This window comes from Salmo salar, chromosome ssa06 (genome assembly GCF_905237065.1).
Source record: "Salmo salar chromosome ssa06, Ssal_v3.1, whole genome shotgun sequence".
Classification (NCBI taxonomy): domain Eukaryota; kingdom Metazoa; phylum Chordata; class Actinopteri; order Salmoniformes; family Salmonidae; genus Salmo; species Salmo salar.
In genome coordinates this window covers 2,575,618-2,600,780 of record NC_059447.1, presented here as the reverse complement: position 1 = coordinate 2,600,780, position 25,163 = coordinate 2,575,618, and the positions used below count along the sequence as shown (strand labels likewise).

Here is a 25,163-nt window from a genome sequence, read left to right as displayed (position 1 = left end):
CACAACAAGCAACAAACAAACATGTTCTCTTTATAATCTACTGTTAACTCTTTTCACTCAGGAAGGTATGTTGTGTGAAAGAGAGACAAATAAATATTGTTCGAGAGACTAACAACAACTTACACTTCCTCAAAACAGGTTGTGTGTATTCATTAGTGCCCACCGTAGCAAAACATTTGGCAACAGAAACCGTTTAGGTAACGTTGTACAGCGTTTAGAGTAAACTGTTTATGTTCTATTTAACATTTTAAAACTGTTGGCTGTGGAGTAAACTAATGAATACAACCCAGGTTGTTGCCTACGACTCGGCATGTTGATACCTGCCTCTTGCTGTAACCTGAACGTACCCTGGGGCGTATACTATGATACAGGCTTGATATACTGGTTTTCTAAAGTTAGCCAGCTTCAGTTAGCTTCACATTCCAGCTCAGGCGTCATCCATCAGAATATACAGAGCGCTAGTCATCAGGAAGCTGCTCTCTCAGCAGAACAGAAAATATCTCAATGACTTGACATGTTCTGGTTGTGAATTCAGGCTACAAGGTAAGACTCTTCCCAGGGATTATTGTAAAGTGTGTAGAGAAATTAAATGTATGGTGTAATGTTAGTATAGTGAATGACAGTAAAACACCCCTAACAGTCTACTACTACTGAGACAGGTTGGTGTAATGTTATGTCACAGTTGTCTTCGTCTTCTGACGATAATGCGAAATCGTCATCAGAAAATGTGGACCAAAACGCAGCAGGTACGTGAATGCTCATCTTGATTTTTTAATTAATCTCAAAAATGAACATACAAAATAACAAAACACAAAAAACGAACACTCGACAAATAAACAGTCTGGTAAGGCACAAGGCTATACACAGAATAATTACCCACAAATCACACACACACCCTAATATATGGGACTCTCAATCAAAGGCAGATAGACAACACCTGCCTTCAACTGAGAGTCCCAACCCCAATTAACCAAACATAGAAACACACACACCAGACTAACCATAGAATACAACCACATAGACCATCAACCAAAAACCCAGAAATACTAAATCAAACACCCTTTACACAAACACAACACCCCGAACCACATAAAACAAATACCCTCTGCCACGTCCTGACCAAACTACAAAAACAATTAACCTTATACGGGCCAGGACGTGACAGTACCCCCTTTAAAGGTGCTACCCCAGAAGCACCTTAAAAAAATAACCCCAAGCAACACCAACAAAAAAAGTCCCCTTTTCTAAAGGGAGGGAAGGGAGGGTGGCTGCCGTCAACGACGGCACTGTGCTACACCCCCCCCTCCCCAACCCACCTATTTCTGGAGGTGGCTCTGGTTCCGGCCGTTCCAGGCTGTCGGGCCACTCTGGCATCGCCGAGGGGCAGTCGGGCCAGTCTGGCATCGCCGGGGGGCAGTCGGGGCAGTCTGGCAATTCGGGACAGTCTGGGCAGTCTGGCAACTCGGGACAGTCTGGGCAGTCTGGCAACTCGGGACAGTCTGGGCAGTCTGGCAATTCGGGACAGTCTGGGCAGTCTGGCAATTCGGGACAGTCTGGGCAGTCTGGCAATTCGGGACAGTCTGGGCAGTCTGGCAATTCGGGACAGTCTGGGCAGTCTGGCAATTCGGGACAGTCTGGGCAGTCTGGCCACTCCGGCAGGTCAGGGCAGTCTGGCCACTCCGGCAGGTCAGGGCAGTCTGGCCACTCCGGCAGTTCAGGGCAGTCTGGCCACTCCGGCAGGTCAGGGCAGTCTGGCCACTCCGGCAGGTCAGCGCAGTCTGGCCACTCCGGCAGGTCAGCGCAGTCTGGCCACTCCGGCAGTTCAGCGCAGTCTGGCCACTCCGGCAGTTCAGCGCAGTCTGGCCACTCCGGCAGTTCAGCGCAGTCTGACCACTCCGGCAGTTCAGCGCAGTCTGACCACTCCGGCAGTTCAGCGCAGTCTGACCACTCTGGCGACTGTTGACTGGCGGGCAGCTCTGACGACTGTTGACTGGCGGGCAGCTCTGACGAGACTGTTGACTGGCGGGCAGCTCTGACGATGACTGTTGACTGGCGGGCAGCTCTGACGATGACTGTTGACTGGCGGGCAGCTCTGACGATGACTGTTGACTGGCGGGCAGCTCTGGCGATGACTGTTGACTGGCGGGCAGCTCTGACGATGACTGTTGACTGGCGGGCAGCTCTGACGATGACTGTTGACTGGCGGGCAGATCTGGCGATGACTGTTGACTGGCGGGCAGATCTGACGATGACTGTTGACTGGCGGGCAGCTCTGATGATGACTGTTGACTGGCGAGGCTGGGTTGACGCACTTGTAGCCTGGTGCGTGGTGCTGGTACTGGGCTTACCAGATTATGTACACGCACCTCCAGGCTAGTGCGGGAGCGGGAACAGGACGAGTTGGACTGGGTTGACGCACTTCCGGGTCCGCACGAGAGACAGGAGCTGGAAACCCAGGGCTATGGAGGCGCACAGCCGGTCTAGATCTTACCTCCTGCACAACCCGCCTTGGCTGGATGGAACTAGTAGCCCTGTACGAGCGGGGTGCTCGTACAGGGCAGACTGGGCTGTGCTGGGGCCTGATGGTAGCCGTGCGTAGAGCGGGAGTTGGGTAGCCTGGTCCTCGGAGGCGTACCGGCGACCAGATGCGCTGCGCAGGCATCCTCCTACCAGGCTGGATGCCCGCTCTAGCACGGCACCTGCGAGGGGCTGGAATAACGCGCACCGGACTGTGCGTGCGTATGGGTGAGATAGTGCGCTCCTCAGCGAAACATAGCGCTCTCCACCCCATACGCTCCTCCATATAACCACGAGTAGCTGGCTTCCGGCTCTTCTTACGCCTAGCCAAACTACCCGTGTGCCCCCCCCAAAAATGTTCTTGGGGGTGCCTCTCGTGCTTCTCCTTCAGCGCGTACTTGGCCTCGTACCACCGCCTCTCTGCCTTGGCTGCCTCAATTTCCCACTGCGGGCGTCGATAATCCCCAGCCTGATGCCAGGGTCCGGCCCCGTCCAGAACTTCCTCCCAAGTCCACTTCTCCCGCCAGTCCAACTCAAACTCCGTCTGCTCCTTCCTCTGCTGCTTGGTCCTTTGGTGGTGGGTGATTCTGTCACAGTTGTCTTCGTCTTCTGACGATAATGCGAAATCGTCATCAGAAAATGTGGACCAAAACGCAGCAGGTACGTGAATGCTCATCTTGATTTTTAATTAATCTCAAAAATGAACATACAAAATAACAAAACACAAAAAAACGAACACTCGACAAATAAACAGTCTGGTAAGGCACAAGGCTATACACAGAATAATCACCCACAAATCACACACACAAACACACCCTAATATATGGGACTCTCAATCAAAGGCAGATAGACAACACCTGCCTTCAACTGAGAGTCCCAACCCCAATTAACCAAACATAGAAACACACACACCAGACTAACCATAGAATACAACCACATAGACCATCAACCAAAAACCCAGAAATACTAAATCAAACACCCTTTACACAAACACAACACCCCGAACCACATAAAACAAATACCCTCTGCCACGTCCTGACCAAACTACAAAAACAATTAACCTTATACTGGCCAGGATGTGACATGTTAGTATAGTGAATGACAGTAAAAACACTCCTAACAGTCTACTACTACTGAGACAGGTTGGTGTAATGTTAGTATAGTGAATGACAGTAAAACACTCCTAACAGTCTACTACTACTGAGACAGGTTGGTGTAATGTTAGTATAGTGAATGACAGTAAAACACTCCTAACAGTCTACTACTACTGAGACAGGTTGGTGTAATGTTAGTATAGTGAATGACAGTAAAACACTCCTAACAGTCTACTACTACTGAGACATGTTGGTGTAATGTTAGTATAGTGAATGACAGTAAAACACCCCTAACAGTCTACTACTACTGAGACAGGTTGGTGTCAGTTTAATCATACAACATGGAGCTGACTGGATGTGGTCAAGTCAAATTCAATACATCAATATTCATATATTATAGTTCTACATTTAACATTTCATATGATAATGTAATTGTATCATAGTTCCACTATAGTGTAGTGATCCTCTACATTTCATATGATAATGTAATTATATCATAGTTCTACTATAGTGTAGTGAACCTCTACATTTCATATGATAATGTAATTGTATCATAGTTCCACTATAGTGTAGTGATCCTCTACATTTCATATGATAATGTAATTGTATCATAGTTCCTCTATGGTGTAGTGATCCTCTACATTTCATATGATAATGTAATTGTATCATAGTTCCTCTATAGTGTAGTGATCCTCTACATTTCATATGATAATGTAATTGTATCATAGGTCCTCTATAGTGTAGTGATCCTCTACATTTCATATGATAATGTAATTGTATCATAGTTCTACTATAGTGTAGTGATCCTGTACATTTCATATGATAATGTAATTGTATCATAGTTCCTCTATAGTGTAGTGATCCTCTACATTTCATATGATAATGTAATTGTATCATAGTTCTACTATAGTGTAGTGATCCTCTACATTTCATATGATAATGTAATTGTATCATAGTTCCTCTATAGTGTAGTGATCCTCTACATTTCATATGATGCGTAGGTTGTTTGCCTTTTACATGTGCATCCTGAGTTTGATTCCCTGCCCCGCTGATCACTACATTGGTGTCAGAAATGGTGTCTGAGACTTGCTTTTTTTTAAAAATTGCATTTGGGACAGTGTGAGCCATGTAACAATTCCCACCATGTGGGTTAAGCCTATTCACTTCCCTGCCTGCTGTTTGCCTACAATATTAATAGCATAGGCTACCCGACATTCGTTGAACAAAGAGACACAATAAAATGAGTGAAAGGATTTTAGGATAATATCAGTAAGTGTTGATTTAGAGTTGTCTTCTGTGTTTAGACTTCTAGTTGCCTTTATCAACAGGGTGAAATGTAATAAATGACATCTCCTCAGAGTTGGGAAGATCCTACATCTGTACACATTATTTAACATGGTGACATGGTGCTGCTAGTGATAGAAAACATTAAGAGACAGAATACAGGCAGTGGAGTTTGCACAAAGTTTACATACAACAATATATTGAACTAGGTAGACTGAGCATAGAGCTAAAAGCTATAAGCACGGGGAAGAAACTGTTCAGATGGGGGTCTATAACATCCAATCACGTAGGTTTACAGCAGCTGACAGTTACAACTTCATTGCTAACAACTCAAACTGCCTTATTTAACAAAAGACATCATCTCTGTACAGATGTAGGATCTGAATTTGATCACCCTGTTGCAGGAAAACTAAAACTTGTAGTGTATTTGATGTTTTAAAAGTCTTCTGAAGTTTGTCATTTCCACATTCCACTTTAAAATGTTAATTATAATCCACATACTTTTCCTGCTGTAGTAAACTGTCTCAAATTAAGATCCTACATCTGTAGCAAAATACCTGTCTCCATGTATTCTCCTTTGACCATTGTTATTTGACATCTTGTATTTACTGTTGTTTAGGCTGGTAGAATGAGTTGCCAGTGAAAGCTACTTCATCTGCAAGAAAACAGACGGCTGCACCAGTGACTGTCAGAAGTTTTGTGATTTCCTCATATGAACGTGAAAGTAAGTGTGTAGTCTACGCAGTTACAAAACGGCTGTTGAAACTGTGGAACATATTTCTCGGTAACATTAGAAGTTGGATAAATGTGTTGATATGTAGGAAAGATGGGCAAACTCTCATTGGTCTTGGCTTTCTACAAACTGTTATAAGGTTAGTCTATGTCAGACATTCAATTATCAGAGTAGGTTTGAGCTATGATCTCTGTGAACTGATCTGAACAGGTTTAGACTGGTCATCTATGATATGTAGGTTATATACAGTACATTCTCTGTCCTGCTACTGGTAGGACTAGAACATTATGTTGATCTGAACAGGTTTAGACTGGTCATCTATGATATGTAGGTTATATACATTACATTCTCTGTCCTGCTACTGGTAGGACTATAACATTATGTTGATCTGAACAGGTTTAGACTGGTCATCTATGATATGTAGGTTATATACAGTACATTCTCTGTCCTGCTACTGGTAGGACTATAACATTATGTGAACTGATCTGAACAGGTTTAGACAGGTCATCTATGATATGTAGGTTATATACAGTACATTCTCTGTCCTGCTACTGGTAGGACTATAACATTATGTTGATCTGAACAGATTTAGACTGGTCATCTATGATATATTTGACTAGGCAAGTCAGTTAAGAACAAATTCTTATTCACAAAGACCGCCTAGCCCGGCCAAACATGGACGACACTGTTCCAATTGTGAGCTGCCCTATGGGACTCCCAACCACAGCCAGATGTGATGCTGCCTGGATTCAATCCAGGGACTACAGTGACATCTCTTGCACTGAGATGCAGTGTCTTAGACCACTGTGCCACTCGGGAGCCAGAGTCGAGGTTTAGACCTCTAAACATTTAGATCACTATACATTATAACCTAGTCTACTTTATATTATATAACATCTACATATCACTAACAACCACTACTATACATTATAACCTAGTCTACTTTACATAATATAACACCTACATATCACTAACAACCCACTACTTTACATAATATAAAATATCTTACTTGATGCAAATAAACTTTCTGAATGGATCAATGATTTCCCCCTCAGATCAATCAGATCAATCATGTCCGTTTTAGCCCTTCTGTCTATATTCTCAGATAGTTTAGAAAAGAACAGATTGAAAGACAATAAATAGCCTACTTTTAATGAATAAAAATAAGTGTGAGACATGGCCTTGTGTTGCTGTACTGTCTAGAACTACCTTAACAGTGACTTATTATTATTATTGACAGTTACCATGGAGATGAAATGTCAGAACTACATGTTCATGTGATGCATTAAATCACCTGACTGTTTCTATGTCTGTTAGTAAATGTTTTATTTCTCAAAGAGATAATGAATAAATGAGAACAATAATTAGTTGTCACTGTGTTAACCACAACCAACATGCTGGATCTCTGTTTAGGGGACAGTGCTCTAAAAAATGAGTCTCTCTGGGGAGAGAGAGGAGGGGGGACCTGCCTCTAAAATGAGTCTCTCTGGGGAGAAAGAGGAGGGGGTCCCTGTCTATAAAATGCATCTCTCTGGGGGACATGACACCAAAGCTAAGAGGTGAGATAACAATTTTAGGAATAATTTATTAAGTTTATTTCCAAAATAAATAGCTATCTTAAGATGAATGCAGTTACTGTAAATCTCTCTGGATAAGAGCATCTGCTAAATCAGGGGTTCTCAATCCGGGGTCTGTGGAGGTACTGCAGGGGTTCCACGGCACCCTGACTGTACTCGTTGCAATGTAAGACATTTGATAGAATTTCCACATCACACGACCACTTTGTCTACTCTTAATTATTGCCTAATATAATGGAATGCATATTTTCTTTACCAATTCTGATCGTTGTTACAATAAGAATTTTGACAATTTTACCATTATATCAACACACTCTTCACACCCGTTTAACAACTCTAAATAGCTTTGGCATAGTGGGCATCAAGTCCCTTGCCAATAATGTTGCCTACAACGTTGCATACAATGTTCATTTTCATCGAACACAGATTACGCCCGAGATGCCTTCAATTTGCCTAATTTGTAGCCATGCCCAATTTAGGATTGTTTTTTAACAACGTGATGTTGCGCTCCAAAGGGAGAACTTGAAATAACATGATGTAGATAATTAAATAATCAAAAGAAAAAACGTGTTAATTTTACACTCTTAGAAAAGAAGGTTCCTTATAGACCAAAAGCTTCTATCACTTATATGGAACCACTAAAAGTTATATATATTTTTTGGGTTCAGTGAAGAAGAACTTCTCGAGTTCTGATCAACGAAAGGTTAATGTTTTGATGATGTGAAGCCCTCCAGTGGTCAGATCAATTCTGCCTGTTTTTTCCAGCGCCCGGCCCAGGATTTGAACCTGCCGCCTTTCGGCCACAGGTCCAACTCCTGCCGCAGCTCCAACTCCTTAGCCGCTGGGTGAAAACCTGAGTTAATCTTGAGAAATAAACATGAGTTAATCTGCCAAAATGAAGACAAAATAGATGTATCACTTGTTATACATAATTATTATACATAAATCATTGCCAAAAGCACAAGACATATATTATTTATGGGTTGATCATATACAAATATAAAACATTATTTTTTAACTACTACAAAGCATTTACATGTGGAGCAGGAACCACTGACTCGCTGCATTATTCTATAGTATTATCAAGACACCTGCTGTTAAAGCTTAACTACTTAGGACAGCTCACGAGGTGTCCTAAATATCTGCCCACTAGGTGGGACTAGAGACTTCATGCATAGCTTTAATTTATACCCATAAGTGTCAAATATATTTTTTCTCAGCACTTATACGACCAATTTTCTACTCTGAGACGCTTTGTGGATATGGGCCCAGATCTCAAAATATTGTTATAAAAAAAGTTGAATGTTTGTTTAACATAATAATAATAAAAAATGAATATTACTAATGTAACCCACTGTAAAGACTGGGTTTAGTTGATTGTGTTGCACTGCTCATGTCCGCGTTCTGGAACTGTCCGCGTCCCCGTACAGAACGTCCGCATCCACGTCCGGTGTGGCGCCAAGCATATTGTCCGGTTATGTGCAAAGTGTGCTGAGGTGACCTTGGGGAATAATGACTGAGTTTGTTACAGTGTTGAAACGCCGAAGTTTATTGTTCAATTTGCTTTTTGGTCAGGGACAGTATGAGTGTAGCCAGATCCTTTTCACTCTCTATCCTTGTTTCATTTTGTGGTTCACCTGATTCGTCATCATCATTGAGACAGATGAACGACCTGCTAGTTATCCAAGCTAGTCGGTACAGCTAGGTAAGCTAGCTAGCTACTCTACCAGCAGCATCCTAGTTATCCTAGCTAGTCGGTACAGCTAGGTAAGCTAGCTAGCTACTCTACCAGCAGCATCCTAGTTATCCTAGCTAGTTGGTACAGCTAGGTAAGCTAGCTAGCTACTCTACCAGCAGCATCCAAGTTGTCCTTGCTAGTCGGTACAGCTCGGTAAGCTAGCTAGCTACTCTACCAGCAGCATCCTAGTTATCCTAGCTAGCTACTCTACCAGCAGCATCCTAGTTATCCTAGTTAGTCAGTACAGCTAGGTAAGCTAGCTACTCTACCAGCAGTACCCTAGTTATCCAAGCTAGTCGGTACAGCTAGGTAAGCTAGCTAGCTACTCTACCAACAGCATCCTAGTTATCCAAGCTAGTCGGTACAGCTAGGTAAGCTAGCTAGCTACTCTACCAGCAGCATCCTAGTTATCCTAGCTAGTCGGTACAGCTAGGTAAGCTAGCTAGCTAGCTACTCTACCAGCAGCATCCTTGTTATCCTAGCTAGTCGGTACAGCTAGGTAAGCTAGCTAGCTACTCTACCAACAGCATCCTAGTTATCCAAGCTAGTCGGTACAGCTAGGTAAGCTAGCTAGCTACTCTACCAGCAGCATCCTAGTTATCCTAGCTAGTCGGTACAGCTAGGTAAGCTAGCTAGCTAGCTACTCTACCAGCAGCATCCTAGTTATCCTAGCTAGTCGGTACAGCTAGGTAAGCTAGATAGCTACTCTACCAGCAGCATCCTAGTTATCCTAGCTAGTCGGTACAGCTAGGTAAGCTAGCTAGCTACTCTACCAGCAGCATCCTAGTTATCCTAGCTAGTCGGTACAGCTAGGTAAGCTAGCTAGCTACTCTACCAGCAGCATCCTAGTTATCCTAGAACTACATCCGGCGCTGCATTTTGCGAGGAGCTCCCCGGTTGTTTCTTCCACCTGTTAAATCCCGTGGAGGGCTTCTCCCTCTCTCGTTGACGGATGCTGGCTACCTCTGTCCGGTTCTCCTCTCTTCACTAGATGGACGGTAACTTTAATGTTTAACCCCTCTGTGTCCAATGACCAATCTTTTGAATATTATTTTCGGGGCGTCTCAAGTAGGCTGGACACATTCCATTTTTTTTTATTCTCAGCTGCCTCACCAATGTCTGTAAGTAAATTAATTACTTTTAATTGCTAAATATTTTCAATAGATGGCAGCATAAGACCACGAAATGTCAGTTATTTGCTAACGTTACATGCAGCAATATGATTGACATAAAATAGCATGCAACCACAGACTATATGTCCCATGATTTTCTAAAATGGTCACTCATTACTTTAGTTAGCTATATATCTCGTATTAGGCCTGTGTTGCTTTTGGGAGAGCAACATAATAGTGACTATAGCAGGTATTGAACCCCGGGTAAATGATCACTAGTCAGAACCTCAACCTTAGTATACATGCATTATAAAAAAATCATCTTAATATCTGATATTGGGAGTAAACAACCTCGGAACAGAAAAGACGAGTGCGTCTTCCAGCCCACCAATAAATGACATAATTCAACCCTCCCGGTTAGTAAATTTACCTCAACATTTTACCTTTAAATTAAATTTACCTCAACATGCCCCTGGCTTGCGCGAGAAGGCAGAGCAGGTCGATGCTGGTTGATGAATTAGAGAATAAATGTACTGGGAAAATACGTTTTTCTAGACCAGAGGTGACTGAATTAAGGTTCAGGCTTAATGATAATCGTTATATTAATGAAGTGTAAAACATGAGCATAAAAACAGGTAATAATAAACATGAATCATCGCTTTTTCAGTCCTTCCTCTTGCATCAGCAGTGTAGAGAGGGACAGAAAGAAGCGCGGGGAGAGGTGGTGTATCCACGGAGAACTAAACTAATATTATGAAATATCATTTGTGGTCTTATGCTGCCATCTATTGGAATTATTTAGCAACTGCAGTACAACTGAATAATTTGAAAATTCCTTACTAAAGTTTGGCTGGATAATAGAACGAGTCAAAAATTCCCCCAAGGCTGAAAAACAGCTTTAGAACGTTGGCTAAGCTGGAACACTAATGCGAGCCCATAGCTAATGAATGGAATGGAACACTAGTACGAGCCCATAGCTAATGAATGGAATGGAACACTAGTGCGAGCCCATAGCTAATGAATGGAATGGAACACTAGTGCGAGCCCATAGCTAATGAATGGAATGGAACACTAGTGAGAGCCCATAGCTAATGAATGGAATGGAACACTAGTGCGAGCCCATAGCTAATGAATGGAATGGAACACTAGTGCGAGCCCATAGCTAATGAATGGAATGGAACACTGATTGGTATGTCCTGTGTTGGTTGTTGCTGAGAGAGAGAGCTGATTGGTATGTCCTGTGTTGGTTGTTGCTGAGAGAGGAGAGAGCTGATTGGTACGTCCTGTGTTGGTTGTTGCTGAAGAGAGAGAGAGCTGATTGGTATGTCCTGTGTTGGTTGTTGCTGAGAGAGAGCTGATTGGTATGTCCTGTGTTGGTTGTTGCTGAGAGAGAGAGCTGATTGGTATGTCCTGTGTTGGTTGTTGCTGAGAGAGAGAGAGCTGATTGGTATGTCCTGTGTTGGTTGTTGCTGAGAGAGAGAGCTGATTGGTATGTCCTGTGTTGGTTGTTGCAGAGAGAGAGAGCTGATTAGTATGTCTTGTGTTGGTTGTTGCTGAGAGAGAGAGCTGATTGGTACGTCCTGTGTTGGTTGTTGCTGAGAGAGAGAGCTGATTGGTATGTCCTGTGTTGGTTGTTGCTGAGAGAGAGATCTGATTGGTATGTCCTGTGTTGGTTGTTGCTGAGAGAGAGAGCTGATTGGTATGTCCTGTGTTGGTTGTTGCTGAGAGAGAGAGCTGGTTGGTATGTCCTGTGTTGGTTGTTGCTGAGAGAGAGAGCTGATTAGTATGTCCTGTATTGGTTGTTGCTAGAGAGAGAGAGCTGATTGGTACGTCCTGTGTTGGTTGTTGCTGAGAGAGAGAGAGAGAGAGAGAGAGAGAGAGAGAGCTGATTGGTATGTCCTGTGTTGGTTGTTGCTGAGAGAGAGAGCTGGTTGGTATGTCCTGTGTTGGTTGTTGCTGAGAGAGAGAGAGCTGATTGGTACGTCCTGTGTGTGTCAATAGGACACAGTTTATTTTAATTATTGACATTGTTTGTAGTATTCTGTTTTTGTTCCCAGGGGGAAGGGGAAGGCACCTAGGGAGTGCTTAGGCAAGAGACCTGCGGGCATACATAACCCATACTATTTACTGTCTATGCACACTAGGTAAGACCTGGGCGTACATAACCCATACTATTTACTGTCTATGCACACTAGGTAAGACCTGGGCATACATAACCCATACTATTTACTGTCTATGCACACTAGGTAAGACCTGGGCATACATAACCCATACTATTTACTGTCTATGCACACTAGGTAAGACCTGGGCATACATAACCCGTAGTATTTACTATCTATGCACACTAGGTAAGACCTGGGCATACATAACCCGTAGTATTTACTGTCTATGCACACTAGGTAAGACCTGGGCGGACCATCCCCTGTATTTTGGTTAGCGCACCAGGTGGTGCTAAGTTAGGTAAGTAGTGGGTAGGTCACCAGGTGGTGCTAAGTTAGGTAAGTAGTGGGTAGGTCACCAGGTGGTGCCAAGTTAGGTCAGTAGTGGGTAGGTCACCAGGTGGTGCTAAGTTAGGTCAGTAGTGGGGAGGCAGGTAAAATAGGAGAGAGGGCTACATTTACTTTCTTTGCTTTGGTTCTGTCCAGCCCCTTTTCCCCAAATTTACCGTGTGAAGGAATAAATTCCCAGTAAATGGTAAATTCTCTGCCTTTTGTCATCCTTACTCGCACCTACAATCCCATACCTCTATCACTCCACCTACAGTCCCATACCTCTTTCACTCCAGCTACAGTCCCATACCTCTTTCACTCCAGCTACAGTCCCATACCTCTTTCACTCCACCTACAGTCCCATACCTCTTTACCTCCACCTACAGTCCCATACCTCTTTCACTCCACCTACAGTCCCATACCTCTTTACCTCCACCTACAGTCCCATACCTCTTTCACTCCACCTACAGTCCCATACCTCTTTCACTCCACCTACAGTCCCATACCTCTTTCACTCCACCTACAGTCCCATACCTCTTTACCTCCACCTACAGTCCCATACCTCTTTACCTCCACCTACAGTCCCATACCTCTTTACCTCCACCTACAGTCCCATACCTCTTTACCTCCACCTACAGTCCCAAACCTCTTTACCTCCACCTACAGTCCCATACCTCTTTCACTCCACCTACAGTCCCATACCTCTTTCACTCCACCTACAGTCCCATACCTCTTTCACTCCTACAGTCCCAAACCTCTTTACCTCCACCTACAGTCCCATACCTCTTTACCTCCACCTACAGTCCCATACCTCTTTACCTCCACCTACAGTCCCATACCTCTATACCTCCACCTACAGTCCCATACCTCTTTACCTCCACGGGGAGTTGAGTTGTAGCAGGGTGTTGCGTTCCCTCTTCATAGAGGCGTGCGTAACAGCAGCATAAGACCACGAAGCATCAGTTATATGCTACAAGCAGCAATATGATTGACATAAAATAGCATGCAACCACAGACTATATGTCCCATGATTTTCTAAAATTGTAACTCTAGTTAGCTATATATCTGGTATTGGGGCTGTGTTGCTTCAGGGAGAGCAACAAAATAGTGACTATAGCGGGTATTGAACCCCGGGTAAATTATCACTAGTCAGAACCTCAACCTCAGTATACATGCATTATAAAAAATCATCTTAATATCTGATATTGGGAGTAAACAACCTCGGAACAGAAAAGACAAGAGTGCGTCTTCCAGCCCACCAATAAATTACATCATTCAACCCTCCCGGTTAGTAAATTTACCTCAACATGCCCTTCTTCTTCACATAAAAACAGGTAATAATTAACATGAATCATCATTATATTACTTTACAGTAATCTGTTAAATGCTTTTTCAGTCCTTCCTCTTGCGTTAGCAGTATGGAAAGGGACAGAAAGAAGCTACACAGGAGTTTTCCTGTGAGGGGGAGTGGTGGTGTATCCAGGGAGAAAACTAATCTTCTGAAATGTCATTTGTGGTCCTATGCTGCCATCTATTGGAATTATGTAGCAACTGCAGTAGTACTGAATGATGTTTAATTCCTTACTAAAGTAGTAATTACTCAGAATTGCAAAATATACAATCTTCTAGTTAATTTTATCACTTACGTCTGTCTGTCTGTCTCACTGTCTGTCTGTGTCTGTCTCACTGTCTGTCTGTCTGTGTCTGTCTCACTGTCTGTCTGTCTGTGTCTGTCTCACTGTCTGTCTGTCTGTGTCTGTCTCACTGTCTGTCTGTCTGTGTCTGTCTCACTGTCTGTCTGTCTGTGTCTGTCTCACTGTCTGTCTGTCTGTGTCTGTCTCACTGTCTGTCTGTCTGTCTGTCTGTCTGTCTGTCTGTCTGTCTGTCTGTCTGTCTGTCTGTCTGTCTGTCTGTCTGTCTGTCTGTCTGTCTGTCTGTCTGTCTGTCTGTCTGTCTGTCTGTCTGTCTGTCTGTCTGTCTGTCTCTGTGTGTCTCACTGTCTCTGTGTCTGTCTCACTGTCTCTGTGTCTGTCTCACTGTCTCTGTGTGTCTCTCTGTCTCTCTGTGTGTCTGTCTGTGTCTCTGTCTCACTGTCTCTGTGTCTGTGTCTGTGTCTGTCTGTGTCTGTCTCACTGTGTCTGTGTCTGTCTCACTGTGTCTGTGTCTGTCTCGTCTGTCTGTCTGTCTGTCTGTCTGTCTGTCTGTCTGTCTGTCTGTCTGTCTGTCTGTCTGTCTGTCTGTCTGTCTGTCTGTCTGTCTGTCTGTCTGTCTGTCTGTCTGTCTGTCTGTCTGTCTGATCCCGAGCTCTTCTTATGTATCCCCATCTGAGATCAGAGTAGATGAGAGATGTAATGTTTGTCTCTGTTGTGTTGAAGACCAATAGAGCAGGAGAGACCAGCCTCCCCTGTTCCCAGCTGTGTGTCTATGAAGAGTGACCAGTCTATGGACCGTCCTATATGTTTTAGAGAGGGAGACTTTTCTACTGAACAAAGGTAAGAAGAACTCATGGGTCATGGTCAGTGAGTTAAACAACACTGTCTCTAGTCATTTCTCCTCTCACATTTTACCATTTATTTTCGTTGTTTTCATAATCCATAGGCTAATCCTTTTGTCCATTTCATAGTCCTAAAACAATATTAAACAAACACAACATTCCCTTCCTGTGTGTGTGTGTGTGTGTGTGTGTGTGTGTGTGTGTGTGTGTGTGTGTGTGTGTGTGTGTGTGTGTGTGTGTGTGTGTGTGTGTGTGTGTGTGTGTGTACTCCCTGGATGAGGAGATGTAATCTCATGTTTTGTCCACAGAAACCAACAGGAGAGATCAGAGTCAGAGATTCTCAGTGGTCAGTCTGCCCAGAGTCATCAAACAGACCTGGCCTCCATATTCAGAGTATGTGGTCCTGTTATGTACATTTGTTTTTGTTAAGCTTAAGTAAAGTTAATCTGTCAATCATTTATTAATGTGTTTATGAGAAAGCATTTCTTCTCTTGCTTAACTTATTTACTTAATTTTTTTCAGTTGCTTGAAGAGAATATTATGACATTTGTGAAGAACGAGCTGAAGATGTTCAAGAGGATTCTTAGTCCAGAACTCCCAGAAGGCTTTGAGAGTCAGAAGCAGGATAAGGAAGTGGTGGATGCTGAAGATGAGAAGCAGGAGAGCAGTGCCAGAGAGGGGGCTCTGAAGATCACACTGCACGTCCTGAGGAAAATGAACCAGAAGAAGCTTGCTGACACACTAGAGAAAAGTAAGAGCTGTCTGCCTCATGTTGAATGCTGTTTTATAACATTTAAAAGCTGTAGCTAAAGTACAGCTAAAGTAGCTGTGTAACTCAATGATATTGTAGCAGCCTCAACACAACACCTAGTGACCTCATCAAGTAGCAGCAGGGATGTGTTGTGGTGATTCAATTAGAGGAGAGAGAGAGAGAGAGAGAGAGAGAGAGAGACAACATTAATAATACCATCAATAACACCAATAATAATATAATCAGTCACACCAGTCTGTAATACATTATGAGAACATTTACACATTTACATAGACAGTTAAGATAATAAATTATTATAATTTAAACTTTACAACAGTCCTCCAATACTGTAGGCATTAAAACAAACATAATATTAATATCCTCTGTGTTATTTCTTCATTCAGATGAGCTTGCTGTGATTTGCCAACGTGAACTCAAATCTAATCTTAAGAAGAAGTTTCAATGTGTATTTGAGGAGATCGCTAAACAAGGAAACCCAACACTTCTCAATAAGATCTACACGGAGCTCTACATCACAGAGGGTGGAACAGGAGAGGTCAATAATGAAAATGAGCTGAGACAGATTGAGACCACAACCAGGAAACAAGCAAGACCAGAGACTGCAATCAAATGTAACGACATCTTCAAACCCCTGGACAAGACAAACTTATCAGAACTGTGCTGACAAAGGGAGTCGCTGGCATTGGAAAAACAGTCTCTGTGCAGAAGTTCATTCTGGACTGGGCTGAAGGAAAAGCAAATCAGGATGTCCAATTTGTATTTTCATTCGCTTTTCGGGAGCTGAATTTGATGAAAGAGGACAAACACACTTTCATTGAACTTCTCAATCACTTCTCAATGGAAACCAAAGAATCAAAATCTCCAACTACAACAAGTACAAAGTTCTGTTCATCTTTGATGGTCTGGATGAGTGCCGACTGCCCCTAGACTTCCAGAAGAACAAGATCTGTTGTGACGTCACAGAGTCAACCTCAGTGGATGTTCTGCTGACAAATCTCATCAAGGGAAATCTGCTTCACTCTGCTCTCCTCTGGATAACTACCCGACCTGCAGCAGCCAATAAGATCCCTTCAGGATGTGTTGACCAGGTGACAGAGGTACGAGAGTTCAATGACCCACAGAAGGAGGAGTACTTCAGGAAGAGATTCAGTGATGAGGACCTGGCCAGCAGAATCATCTCACACATAAAGACATCAAGGAGCCTCCACATCATGTGCCACATTCCAGTCTTCTGTTGGATTTCTGCAATAGTCCTTGAACACATGTTGGAATATAAGAGAGAAGAGATGCCCAAGACTCTGACTGAGATGTACACACACATTGTGGTGTTTCATACCAAACAGAAGAATGAAAGTATCTTTGGAGAAGGATTCTCCCTGATCTTCTCCTTGATGTACTTGACTGTTTCTTCATGGCTCTGTGAGCTTCTTCTTGTCTTTGTCAGTAGACCTCGTTAAGTGCTTCTGATTGGACTCCAGTGAGAGGCCCAGAAGGAAGCGGAGGAACAGGTCCAGGTTTCCTGTCTCACTTTGTAAGGCTTTATCCACAGCACTCTTGTAGACGGTAACTTTACGCCTTTGTCTGATCCTCACAGAAAGGTTCCTGGACGTTGTTTGCAGTTTGTCCATTAGATTCCCATCACTCTTGTAGAAAGTTACTTCAGGCTCATCTTTTGTTTTCAGATTGTTCATTACATTCTCATTGTTGTTGATAAATGAGAGAAACACATATAGAGCAGCCAGAAACTCCTGAATGCTCAGATGAACAAAGCAGTACACCTTGTCCTGGTACAGCCCACATTCCTCTTTAAAGAGCTGTGTGCACAATCCTGAGAACACTGAGGCTTCATTGACATCAATGCCAGCCTCTTTCAGGTCTTCTTCATAGAAAATCAGAATGCCATTCACAAGCTGTTGAAAAGCCAGTTTTCCCAGTGACAGAATGATCTCTTTATTCCAGTGTGGACCTGTCTCTTCCTAACCCAGAAAGGAGCATCAATCTGTTCCACTGTCTGAATGAACTGAATGACCATTTTCTAGTGGAGGAGATCCAAAGCTACCTGAGATCAGGAAGTCTCTCAAAACCCAACCTGTCACCTGCAGTGGTCAGCTCTGGTCTTTGTGTTGCTGACTTCAGAAAAGGAGCTCGATGTGTTTGACCTGAAGAAATACTCCAGATCAGAGGAAGGTCTTCTGAGGCTGCTGCCAGTGGTCAAAGCCTCCAGAGCTGTTCTGTGATTAAATAAAATACATGTAAGAACTAATCATCAGGAAGAAATATGAAGTTTAGAGAAAAATATGTATATAATGTTATATTGAAAATGTATTGAATAAATGCATTGTTTTGCATGTATATAATATTATATTGAAAACCATTTTGAATCGGTGTATTGGTGTTCACATTAGTATGACGATATAACCATACAATTATATTAGAAGGAAGATGAATCTATATGTTGTTGGAGAGAATAAACCAAATGCATCTGCCATTGTCCTTCTACACTACTTGTTAAATTAACAGTGTGTTTGTGAATTCATGATGATCTCTTTGTCAGGCTGTCAGGCTGTCAAGTCACAGAGGAAAGCTGTGCTTCTCTGGCCTCAGCTCTGAGGTCAAACCCCTCACACCTGAGAGAGCTGGACCTGAGCTACAATCACCCAGGAGACTCAGGAGTCAGACTGCTCTCTGCTGGACTGGAGGATCAACACTGCAGACTGGAGAAACTCAAGTATGGAGAGGGTTTATGTCAATGTTCATATCAGACATGTTTGACTTATCAGGCTAGTTAACCTCTATGGGCTAGGCGGGACGAATTCGTCCCACCTACGTAACAGCCAGTTGAAGCCTGTGGCGCGATTTTCAAATACCTTAAAAATCCTATTACTTCAATTTCTCAAACATATGACTATTTTACAGCTATTTAACCTGTTAGGGCTAGGGGGCAGCATTTGCACGTCTGGATAAAAAAAATGTACCCGATTTAATCTGGTTACTAATCCTACCCAGTAACTAGAATATGCATATACTTATTATATATGGATAGAAAACACTCTAAAGTTTCTAAAACTGTTTGAATGGTGTCTGTGAGTATAACAGAACTCATTTGGCAGGCAAAACCCTGAGACATTTTCTGACAGGAAGTGGATACCTGATGTGTTGTATTGACTTTAAACCTATCCCATTGAAAAACACAGGGGCTGAGGAATATTTTGGCACTTCCTATTGCTTCCACTAGATGTCACCAGCCTTTACAAAGTGTTTTGAGTCTTCTGGAGGGAGATCTGACCGAACAAGAGCCATGGAACGATGATGTCCCATTAGACACCTGGCGCGAGTTCATGTTGGGTACCCTCGTTCCAATACGTTATAAAAGAGTATGCATTCGTCCACCTTGAATATTATTCATGTTCTGGTTAAAAAAGGCCCTAATGATTTATGCTATACAACGTTTGACATGTTTGAACGAACGGAAATATATTTTTCCCCTCGTTCATGACGAGAAGTCCGGCTGGCTTAGATCATGTGCTAACAAGACGGAGATTTTTTGGACATAAATGATGAGCTTTTTTGAACAAAACTACATTCGTTATGGACCTGTGATACCTGGAAGTGACATCTGATGAAGAGAATCAAAGGTAATGGATTATTTACATAGTATTTTCGATTTTAGATCTCCCCAACATGACGTCTAGTCTGTATCGCAACGCGTATTTTTCTGGGCGCAGTGCTCAGATTATTGCAAAGTGTGATTTCCCAGTAAGGTTATTTTTAAATCTGGCAAGTTGATTGCGTTCAAGAGATGTAAATCTATAATTCTTTAAATGACAATATAATATTTTACCAATGTTTTCTAATTTTAATTATTTAATTTGTGACGCTGACTTGACTGCCGGTTATTGGAGGGAAACGATTTCCTCAACATCAATGCCATAGTAAAACGCTGTTTTTTGGATATAAATATGAACTTGATAGAACTAAAAATGCATGCATTGTCTAACATAATGTCCTAGGAGTGTCATCTGATGGAGATTGTAAAAGGTTAGTGCATCATTTTAGCTGGTTTTATGGTTTTGGTGACCCTGTCTTTGACTTGCCATAAACATTACACACAACTCTTGTAAATGTACTGTCCTAACATACTCTAAATTTATGCTTTCGCCGTAAAACCTTTTTGAAATCGTAAAACGTGGTTAGATTAAGGAGATGTTTATCTTTCAAAGGGTGTAAAATAGTTGTATGTTTGAAAAATTTGAATTTGACATTTATTTGGATTCAAATTTGCCGCTCTTGAAATGCACCTGCTGTTGATGGAGTGCACCACGGGTGGCACGCTAGCGTCCCACCTAGCCCATAGAGGTTAAAGACAAGACTCTCGTTAATTGAACCACACTTTCCGATTTCAAAAAGGCTTTACAACGAAAGCAAAACATTAGATTATGTCAGCAGAGTACCAAGCCAGAAATAATCAGACACCCATTTTTCAAGCTAGCATATAATGTCACAAAACCCAGAAGACAGCTAAATGCAGCACTAACCTTTGATGATCTTCATCAGATGACACACCTAGGACATTATGTTATACAATACATGCATGTTTTGTTCAATCAAGTTCATATTTATATCAAAAAACAGCTTTTTACATTAGCATGTGAAGTTCAGAACTAGCATACCCCCCCCGCAAACTTCCGGCGAATTTACTAACAATTTACTAAATTACTCACGATAAACGTTCACAAAAAGCATAACAATTATTTTAAGAATTATAGATACATTACTCCTCTATGCACTTGATATGTCCGATTTTAAAATAGCTTTTCGGTGAAAGCACATTTTGCAATATTCTAAGTACATAGCCCGGCATCACAGGGCTAGCTATTTAGACACCCAGCAGGTTTAGCACTCACCAATATCAGATTTACTGTAAGAAAAATGGACTTACCTTTCCTGTTCTTCATCAGAATGCACTCCCAGGACTTCTACTTCAATAACAAATGTAGGTTTGGTCCAAAATAATCCATAGTTATGTTCCAACAGCGACGTTTTGTTCGTGCGTCCCAGACACTATCCCAATGGTAAATAACGGTCGCGCGCGCACGGCGCATTTCGTGACAAAAGATTTCTAAATATTTCATTACCGTACTTCGAAGCATGTCAACCGCTGTTTAAAATCAATTTTTATGCCATTTTTCTCGTAAAAAAGCGATAATATTCCGACCGGGAATCTGCAATTAGATAAACAGCCGAAGGAAAATATATCACTGGGTCGAATCGGGCACGCGCCTAATTCCATTGTCCTCTGATGGGCCACTTGGCAAAGGCGATAATGTGTTTCAGCCTGAGGCTGCCTCGTCATCGTTCAGGTTTTTCCCGGGCTCTGAGAGCCTATTGGAGCCCTAGGAAATGTCACGTTACAGCTAAGATCCTGACTCTTCAATAAACAGAAGCAAGAACAACAACACATTGTCAGACAGGCCACTTCCTGAATGAAACCTTCTCAGGTTTTTGCCTGCCAAATGAGTTCTGTTATACTCACAGACACCATTCAAACAGTTTTAGAAACTTTAGGGTGTTTTCTATCCATATGTAATAAGTATATGCATATTCTAGTTACTGGGTAGGAGGGGTAACCAGATTAAATCGGGTACGTTTTTTATCCGGACGTGAAAATACTGCCCCCTATCCCAAACAGGTTAAAAACCTCTTACATCTAGACGTTCCGCTAGCGGAACACCTGCTCCAATATCCAATGATGGGCATGGCGCGAAATACAATTTCCTCTAAAATCCGAAAACTTCCATTTTTCAAACATATGACTATTTCACAGCATTTTAAAGACAAGACTCTCGTTAATCTAACCACACTGTCCGATTTCAAAAAGGCTTTACAGCGAAAGCAAAACATTAGATTATGTCAGCAGAGTACCCAGCCAGAAATAATCAGACACCCATTTTTCAAGCTAGCATATAATGTCACAAAAACCCAGAAGACAGCTAAATGCAGCACTAACCTTTGATGATCTTCATCAGATGACAATCCTAGGACATTATGTTATAACAATACATGCATGTTTTGTTCAATCAAGTTCATATTTATATCAAAAACAGCTTTTTACATTAGCATGTGACGTTCAGAACTAGCATACCCCCGCAAACATCCGGTGAATTTACTAAATTACTCACGATAAACGTTCACAAAAACATAATTATTTTAAGAATTATAGATACAGAACTCCTCTATGCACTCGATATGTCCGATTTTAAAATAGATTTTCGGTGAAAGCACATTTTGCAATGTTCTGAGTAGATAGCCCAGCCATCACGGCTAGCCATTTAGACACTGACCAAGTTTAGCCCTGATCAAACTCCGATTTACTATTACAAAAGTTTCATTACCTTTGTTGTCTTCGTCAGAATGCACTCCCAGGACTGCTACTTCAATAACAAATGTTGGTTTGGTACAAAATAATCCATCGTTATATCCGAATAGCGGCGTTTTGTTCGTGCGTTCCAGACACTATCCGAAATGGTAAAGAAGGGTCGCGCGCATGGCGCAATTCGTGACAAAAAAATTCTAAATATTCCATTACCGTACTTCGAAGCATGTCAACCGCTGTTTAAAATCAATTTTTATGCCATTTTTCTCGTAGAGAAGCGATAATATTCCGACCGGGAATCTCCTTTTTGGCAAACAGAGGAAAAAATCACAAAGACGGGGGCGGCCAGGTCACGCGCCTAAGCCCACAGTCCCTTGATCGGCCACTTGAGAAAGGCGATAATGTGTTTCAGCCTGGGGCTGGGATGACGACATTCAGGTTTTTCCCGGGCTCTGAGCGCCTATGGACGACGTAGGAAGTGTCACGTTAGAGCAGAGATCCTTAGTAAAATATAGAGATGGCAAAGAAGTTCCAGAAATGGTCAGACAGGCCACTTCCTGTAAAGGAATCTCTCAGGTTTTGACCTGCCATTTGAGTTCTGTTATACTCACAGACACCATTCAAACAGTTTTAGAAACTTTAGGGTGTTTTCTATCCATATATAAGTATATGCATATTCTAGTTACTGGGTAGGATTAGTAACCAGATTAAATCGGGTACGTTTTTTAATCAGCCGTGAAAATACTGCCCCCTAGCCATAAGAGGTTAGACACCGACCAAGTTTAGCCCTGACCAAAGTCAGATTTACTATTACAAAAGTTTGATTACCTTTGTTGTCTTCGTCAGAATGCACTCCCAGGACTGCTACAATAACAAATGTTGGTTTGGTCCAAAATAATCCATCGTTATATCCAAATAGCGGCGTTTTGTTCGTGCGTTCCAGACACTATCCGAAATGGTAAATCAGGGTCACGAGCATGGCGCAATTCGTGACAAAAAAATTCTAAATATTCCATTACCGTACTTCGAAGCATGTCAACCGCTGTTTAAAATCCATTTTTATGCCATTTTTCTCGTAAAAAAGCGATACTATTCCGACCGGGAATCTCCGTTTAGGTAAACAGAGGAAAGAAAACAATGCTTTCGGTCGACGCGGGCACGAGCCTGAGTCTCACAGTACTGTAACCAGCCACTACCCAAACGCGCTACTTTTTTTTCAGCCAGAGCCTGCAAAGCCACGATTCAGCTTTTTTGCCGCCTTCTGAGAGCCTATGGCAGCCGTAGGAAGTGTCACGTAACAGCAGAGATCCTTTGTAATGGATAGAGATGGCAAAGAAGGCCAAGAAATGGTCAGACAGGGTACTTCCTGTACAGAATCTTCTCAGGTTTTGACCTGCCGTTTGAGTTCTGTTATACTCACAGACACCATTCAAACAGTTTTAGAAACTTTGGAGTGTTTTCTATCCAAAGCCAATAATTATATGCATATTCTAGTTACTGGGCAGGAGTAGTAACCAGATTAAATCGGGTACGTTTTTTATCCAGCCGTGTCAATACTGCCCCCCTAGCCCTAACAGGTTAACAGAACTGTTTCTCACCAGTTAGTCCCTTTTCTGTTGGAGGTCTCCTGGGACTGATGGTGTATCTGCTGAGTTTAACAGAACTGTTTCTGTTGGAGGTCTCCTGGGACTGATGGTGTATCTGCTGAGTTTAACAGAACTGTTTCTCACCAGTTGGTCCGTTTTCTGTTGGAGGTCTGTTGGGACTGATGGTGTATCTGCTGAGTTTAACAGAACTGTTTCTGTTGCAGGTCTCCTGGGACTGAAGGTGTATCTGCTGAGTTAAACAGAACTGTGTCTCACCAGTTGGTCCCTTTTCTGTTGGAGGACTCCTGGGACTGATGGTGTATCTGCTGAGTTTAACAGAACTGTTTCTGTTGGAGGTCTCCTGGGACTGATGGTGTATCTGCTGATTTTAACAGAACTGTTTCTGTTGGAGGTCTCCTGGGACTGATGGTGTATCTGCTGAGTTTAACAGAACTGTTTCTGTTGGAGGTCTCGTGGGGACTGATGGTGTATCTGCTGAGTTTAACAGAACTGTTTCTGTTGGAGGTCTCGTGGGGACTGATGGTGTATCTGCTGAGTTTAACAGAACTGTTTCTGTTGGAGGTCTCCTGGGACTGATGGTGTATCTGCTGAGTTTAACAGAACTGTTTCTCACCAGTTAGTCCCTTTTCTGTTGGAGGACTCCTGGGACTGATGGTGTATCTGCCGAGTTTAACCTCTATGGGCTAGGTGGGACGCTAGCGTGCCACCCGTGGTGCACTCCATCAACAGCAGGTGCATTTCAAGAGCGGCAAATTTGAATCCAAATAAATGTCAAAATTCAAATTTTTCAAAAATACAACTATTTTACACCATTTGAAAGATAAACATCTCCTTAATCTAACCACGTTTTACGATTTCAAAAAGGTTTTACGGCGAAAGCATAAATTTAGAGTATGTTAGGACAGTACATTTACAAGAGTTGTGTGTAATGTTTATGGCAAGTCAAAGACAGGGTCACCAAAACCATAAAACCAGCTAAAATGATGCACTAACCTTTTACAATCTCCATCAGATGACACTCCTAGGACATTATGTTAGACAATGCATGCATTTTTAGTTCTATCAAGTTCATATTTATATCCAAAAACAGCGTTTTACTATGGCATTGATGTTGAGGAAATCGTTTCCCTCCAATAACCGGCAGTCAAGTCAGCGTCACAAATTAAATAATTAAAATTAGAAAACATTGGTAAAATATTATATTGTCATTTAAAGAATTATAGATTTACATCTCTTGAACGCAATCAACTTGCCAGATTTAAAAAATAACCTTACTGGGAAATCACACTTTGCAATAATCTGAGCACTGCGCCCAGAAAAATACGGCGTTGCGATACAGACTAGACGTCATGTTGGGGAGATCTAAAATCGAA

General features: G+C 42.4%; 1 long non-coding RNA gene across 1 annotated transcript; it reads left to right on the top strand.

The window, feature by feature from the left end:
- The first annotated feature begins 17,962 nt into the window (after window positions 1–17,962).
- LOC123743354 (uncharacterized) lies at window positions 17,963–24,281 on the top strand. Its single transcript, XR_006770088.1, has 3 exons — window positions 17,963–18,062; window positions 18,365–18,538; window positions 23,994–24,281. It is a non-coding gene; the product is annotated as an uncharacterized lncRNA (long non-coding RNA).
- Window positions 24,282–25,163: the final 882 nt, after the last annotated feature.